Below are 6,226 nucleotides of genomic sequence, written 5' to 3'. Positions count from 1 at the left end.
TTCTCTATGTTTTGAAAATAAAATCTGCTTTTTTAGGCAATGCAAAATACTTAACTAATACCTCAAACTCTCAAATAATATATTTGTAGGTATGGCAGAAGGATCCATTTTTGTTTTATTGCTTTTTTGTATTATTATAGCACAAATAAAGCCATGCAAATATGACAAAAACATGATGTGGAACCAAAAACGTCCCATTAACAAATTCACTTATGAGGTATTTAACTGACAAAGAAAACCTGCACTCAAACTGGCTTTAATTGAGCTAATTTCTTAATGTCTTTGAAAAGACCAGAGAGCAGGTGCCAGAGCCTCGAAGGCACTTTCCCTGCACTCACTGCAGGCCGAGCCAGCGCTGCCTGGGGCACTGCAGATGGGAGTTCTAACCGGGCCAGAAACTAAGGCACAGTGAAGGATTCTGACTGCAGCATCCTAGAAAGATTTTACTCATCCGCATTAATAAAGATTATGTGTTGCCACGGCAGATTTTATCATGCAAAATGTCATGCCATGTCGTGCAGCAAGACGAAAATGAGTCTGGAAACCCAGCAGACCTTTACCCACAGAGTTTGCTGCTTGCTAGTTCTTTGCATTTCGGTTACTTTATTGAAATTGAGGTTTTCAGACAGATTAGAGCCAATGCTGGGAGAATGCCCAGTGTACTGCTTGGCATGAGCACCCTAAATCTGCCAAGACAGAGAAATGAAGCCAGCAGCAAGGGCATGGGCCCGTAATCCCAGATACCCCAGGTGTCTGAGGAGAAGGATCACCAGTCAAGACCTTCAGGGACTCCACATAGTGAGTTTAGAGTCAGCCTGAACATCTTAGACCATTTCTCAAAACAAAAAGCAAAACGGGGGCTCGTTGTGTACTTGTGTGGCAGGTTGAGGGACCCAGACTTAACACCCGTTATCATGGGGGAAGGAGGAAAAAGGTTTTAATACCTGTTATCATGGGGGGAGGGAGGAGAGTGTGAGAAAAAGGAGGGCAAAGAAATGTGTCTCAGGCTGTGTTCCCTGAGCCCAGCCCCTTGGCCCTTTGCTGTGTGACTCTTCCTGAGAAGCCGTGAAGATAATCCTCCAGACAGAGGGTACAGACAGCTTCAGCACAGAAAGGACTCTGCTCTCCGTCAGCCCAAGGAGTCGGTTAGACGGGAGCACGGGTAGCTCAACGGCAGGGGCATCCCCGGAACATCCCTCACCGTCCATGCCTCATTGATGGCAGCGGCACCACCGGAGACAACCCACCCCATTACCTCAGCATTCTTTACTGCTGATATGACTTCAGGGAAAGGTTGCCTTGGGAACCTTGGAAGCCTTGGAAACCTACGCCCTCCTTCCATGAGGGAATTTTTCTTTGGTTTTGCTTTTTGAGACAGGATCTGGAATTCACTCTGAAGACCAGACTAGCCTCAAACTCACAAGTGCTGGCCTTAAAGGCGTGAGCCTCCGTGCCCAGCTCATGAGGGAATACTAATAGGCTTGATCTCGTGGGACTCTGCTGTGGGCAATCATAGCTGGTCTGCTTCAAGAATGGCTTCACCGGGGGCCAGAGAGATGGCTCAGAAGAGCACTGCCTGCTCTTCCAGTAACTGGGGACCAGGCATTCAAACATGTGAGCCCTCGGGGGTGGGGGTGGAAGCATCCTTATTAAAGCCACCACCCCCGTCACGTCCCTCCTTAATCGCCACCACCTACCGCAAAACAGAAGCCTCCTTTGACGGGCACTGATAGCAGAGTACTAAGCAGATGGAAATTTGACAGTCACATTGTATCTATTTAACAAAACAATCCTAGCAGCCTTGGCTTGTGTGCCACGATTTCCTCAATCAACAGAGTTTTGCCTGCTCTTACAGTACTAAACATGGGCTTCCTCTGATGGGGAAGACCTGGTACACAGCTGGAGGAGTTGGTTTCATCCATAGAAGTCATGCCGTGATGGCACCTGTGGCCGTCTATTATCTAGCCTACTGATAGCAAAAAGTACAGGGGCCTTAGCTGTGAAGGACCTCTGGCAATTCTCTCAGAGCAGCCCACACATGGCCTTCAAGCTGACAGACATGAAGGAGCTTCCAGCTTTGGCCCAGCCTGATTTCTTCATCACTACTGGTGTAGAGTCTTTAACAAATTTTTGGTGGGGTGATCAAGGGCTTGGACCCCCAGCACTAGGTTTTTGCACAACCATCTTACCTTAAAGCACCTTTTCCCACTTGTGCAAGGTGCCTTGTTTTTTAACTTAGGTTTTTATTATTTTTCCATATGGCTTCTTCAAACCTGTAAGTCACTCAGTGAGTAGCATTATAGTGACACCTTTGTACAGAGGGTGGACGTGATCTCAGAAGTTCTGCCATTTGTCCCACTTGGACTTGGGATTCACCAGCTGACAGGGAAAAATATCTCACAAAGTCTATGAAATCCAATGTTTTCACAATTCTAGCTTCTCGTCTCTACTAATGTCACCAATAATGTTTGTTACATGAAGAAAGCCCAATTTTATTAGAAAAGTTATGTTGTTATCTGATTGTTTTCTGTAATGTGACTGTCCATTTGACAACCCAAGCTGGAATCTAGTATAATGCCAAAATAATAAAAGGATAAAATTACTAAACATAAATAAATTCATAATAATTTGGACATTGGAATTTTGAATAAGAATGGCCCCCCATAGGCTCATATGTTGGAATGCATGGTCACCAAGCATTTGTGACCGAGCATTCAAATGGGAATGGAACTATTTGAAAGGATTACAAGGATTAGGAGGTGTGGCCTTGTTAGGGAGAGTATTTCACTGGGAGTGGGCTTTGAGGTTCCAAAAGCCAATGCTAGGCTCAGTTCTCTGTCTCTGTCTCTCTCTGCTCACACATCAGACTGTGGCTCTCAGCTACTGCTCTAGTGCCTACCTGAATTCTACCACAATGGACTGACCCTCTGAAACTGTAAGAAAGCCTCCAGTTAAATGCTCTTTTTCATAAAAGTTGCCTTGGTCATATTGTCTCTTCACAGTGATAGAACAGTGGCTAAAATAGACATAAAAGACCAATCTTTCCAAAAATTAAAACCTGTACAGGAGACAATAGCTACAAAAATCATCCCTCTAATAAACTAAACTAAAAAATAATGAATTATTTTAAATATTCCAAATATCAAATGAAATATATCATAGTGTACCACAAAGGGAAATGTACAGTTAGGAATGATTGTGACAGTTAAACTTATCAATTTGATAAATTTAGATTCACCATGGATAAAAAATCTCTAGGCATATTTGTAAGGGATTTTTAAAATTAGGTTACGTAAAGTCGAAAGTCCTGCCCTAAAAGTGGGTGATACTATTCCAACATTTGTCCTTCACATGAGTAAATTTGAGAGTCACCCAACCAGGGAACCATGAACTGAACTATGCAGAAAAAAGCCACACCTGTGTAACAGGTGACTACAAGACAGAGTGACTGATCAGAAGTTTCTGAGAGATGGGATGTTGCAAATCTAGAGGCAAAATTATCTTGATGTATATCTTTAGTTCCCTTAATAGCCTTTGGTTCCCTTAATAATTGGCTACTAGTATATCTGATCTACCTCTTTTTAAAAAACTATTTATTTTTAATATTAATTTTATGTGTTTAGGTGTTTTGTCTGCATGCATGTCTGTGTGGCATGTATATGCCTGGTGCCCACGGGGCCCAGATGATGTAAAATCCTAGAAACTGGAGTTACAGATGATGTGTGCTGCCCTGTGGGTGCTGGGAATGGAACCTGGATCTTCTAGAAGAGCAGCCAGTGCTCTGACCTTCTGGGCAATCCCTCCAGGCCTGTGGTCTAACATCCTTGTGACTGTCAGTTAAAACCCATAGCAGATAACCACCTCCAGCACCCACCAGCAAAGACTCTTAATGGAGAGCCTCTAAAGCTGACAGTAGGAAGTCTGCACTTGCCTGTAACCCACCTTGCTGGTGATCTCACTAGCGTGTCTAGAAAATAACTTGACTTACAATTGTCTCTTGTTTTATAACTTTAAAAGCTTCACAGAACCACTTCAAGCAACCTGAATCTGTTTCTGAGCCACGCTCACTCATGTCCGGCAAAAAACCCCAAAACAAACAAAAACAAAACAAAACAAAAACAAAAAACAAACCTCTCCCTTACTCTCTTTCTGAAATGTGACCTGTTTTGTATTTTAAAACAAACAACCCCATATAAAAAGATAGCCATCGCTTGTTTCGCATCCTCTGTGGAAAAAGGCGATGGGGCCTGTAAGATGGCTCAGGGGAACTGTGCTTGCTGCGCACTCCTAGTGATGGAATTCAATGGAGAAAACAAATGTGAAGGTGCAAGGAGAACAGATTGTACAGTGTTGTCCCTTGACTCACACGTGAGCCATTGCACATGCTCACTCGTGAGAGCACACACAAACACGCACACACTCAGCACACTAATAAATATTTAAACTGATCATAAAGGGAGAAAACCCTTTTCCACAGTGCAATAGTGGGGGCAGCAGCAGCGCGGAGGGGATCTACCCCAGGGAGCCTTTCAGAGGTTCCCATGAATTGACACAGTCAACTGCAGTCCCCAAGCTAGCCCACGTTTCCTTCACCTGAGCAGGTAATCAAAAGTCCACACTTCAGGAAGGTTTCCACCACCCCGTACAGTCCTCCCCTGTGAGGAGCCTGGTTACCCCACCAGGAAGTTCCCACCCAGGAAGTTCCCACCCAGGAGGTCCTCCGCCTTCGGAACCGGGCACAGTGCGGGAGTGCCGGCCCTTCTCTGCCTTTCACCCTTCATTGAACTCCTGTGCAGGCGATAAAGCTGCCCAGAAGCTTGCAAGCTCAGAGTCCAGCTTTCTGTTAAAATTTTAGAATTGAAATTTTAGAACTCTGGCTTGACACAAACCCTGCCACCATTTCTTTAAGTAACTCAGACAACTCCCTTGTCAGCTTCCCCTATACTCTGACAGCTGAGAGAAAAGGCAACCCAGTAACTCTCTCCTCATTATTTTCTACTTTTCCTTCCAAACTAGAACTGTTGTTAAAAAGAAAGGAAATCCCGAACCTTCCATTTTACCAATGAAGACTCAGCAGCCAGATGCTGGAATGAAAGTCTGCTAGCTCAGAGAGGCAAAAAAAGCCCCCAGCAAACTGTCCTCAGCTCATGTCCCAGAGGAAAAGGCCTTCCTTACTCAGTTCATGTCCCAGATGGAAAAAGCTGAAAGCCAGAAGCCCCTCTTCCTCTATCTTAAATAACGTTCTCTCGGTGTCCCCTCTTTCTGTTTAAGTCCTGTCTGCTGGTTTCTTGCTCTGCCTCCTGACCTGGTGCTGAATTTATTCTTGGATTGAAGGAGTGTGCTAGGGCTGAGCCAAAAACCACAAATACTTGTTTACAGTAAACAGAAATCTCTTGGGTTAAAAGTGTGCCTTAGGGCTGAGCCATGGCAAACAAGAAGCAGGTTTTTATAGCGCACAGTCTTGGGGTTCACAATGGGATCAGATATCCTGCAACACAGAACCTAGCACGGAGGATGGCTCCTCTATGCTTGATTCCTCCCTCACGTGGACCACTTCCCTCTGAGATGGTCCAGCCTCAGCTGAATGTTCCACTTCTCATCCTGGAGCTTATAAGAGTAGCCACAATGAGGAAACACCCCACCCCACCACGCAGATGAAGGTGGCTACCCGAGGATTTCCGCTGCGGTGTTCTGCCTCTCATCTTTAGATTCCTGTTTGGGTTTCAAGTGTTTCATGTCTTTTCCTTTTATTTATGAAGAAATAAATGCCTGATCACTTCAGGTGGAGATGGCAGTGACAGAACGACAATGAAAGGATTCTTAGTCCCTTTGGTGAATCAGTGAGTTTACTGGGGCTAGTAACAGGAGCAGGGGTGACTACACAAAGGCACTGCTGGACAGTCCCAGCCATGGTCAGTGCTTGCATCACATAATTTCAGGGAAGGCGGAAGCCTTGTGGGCCTCCACCCCTCCACAAGGGAGTGTTAATAGCCTGACCTCATCTCTTGTTTTCATTCAAGTAAGCATGCGCATGTCAAGCCAGTGGTTAAGTGATGTTACTGAAGGGAGATTCGGAAGTGCTCCTTTCCCAGGACAATCCCGACTGATGGGAGGGGACACCAGCAATGCCACCACATGGGCGGAAGGCCTCCTTTCCACCCAGCCTGGTTCTGTTGCATTTAGCTGCCCTTTTCCCTTCTGCAAGCACCTCGGGACCGAGAGTATT

Source organism: Meriones unguiculatus, chromosome 8, assembly GCF_030254825.1.
Source record: "Meriones unguiculatus strain TT.TT164.6M chromosome 8, Bangor_MerUng_6.1, whole genome shotgun sequence".
Classification (NCBI taxonomy): domain Eukaryota; kingdom Metazoa; phylum Chordata; class Mammalia; order Rodentia; family Muridae; genus Meriones; species Meriones unguiculatus.
This window is presented reverse-complemented; position numbering follows the sequence as displayed.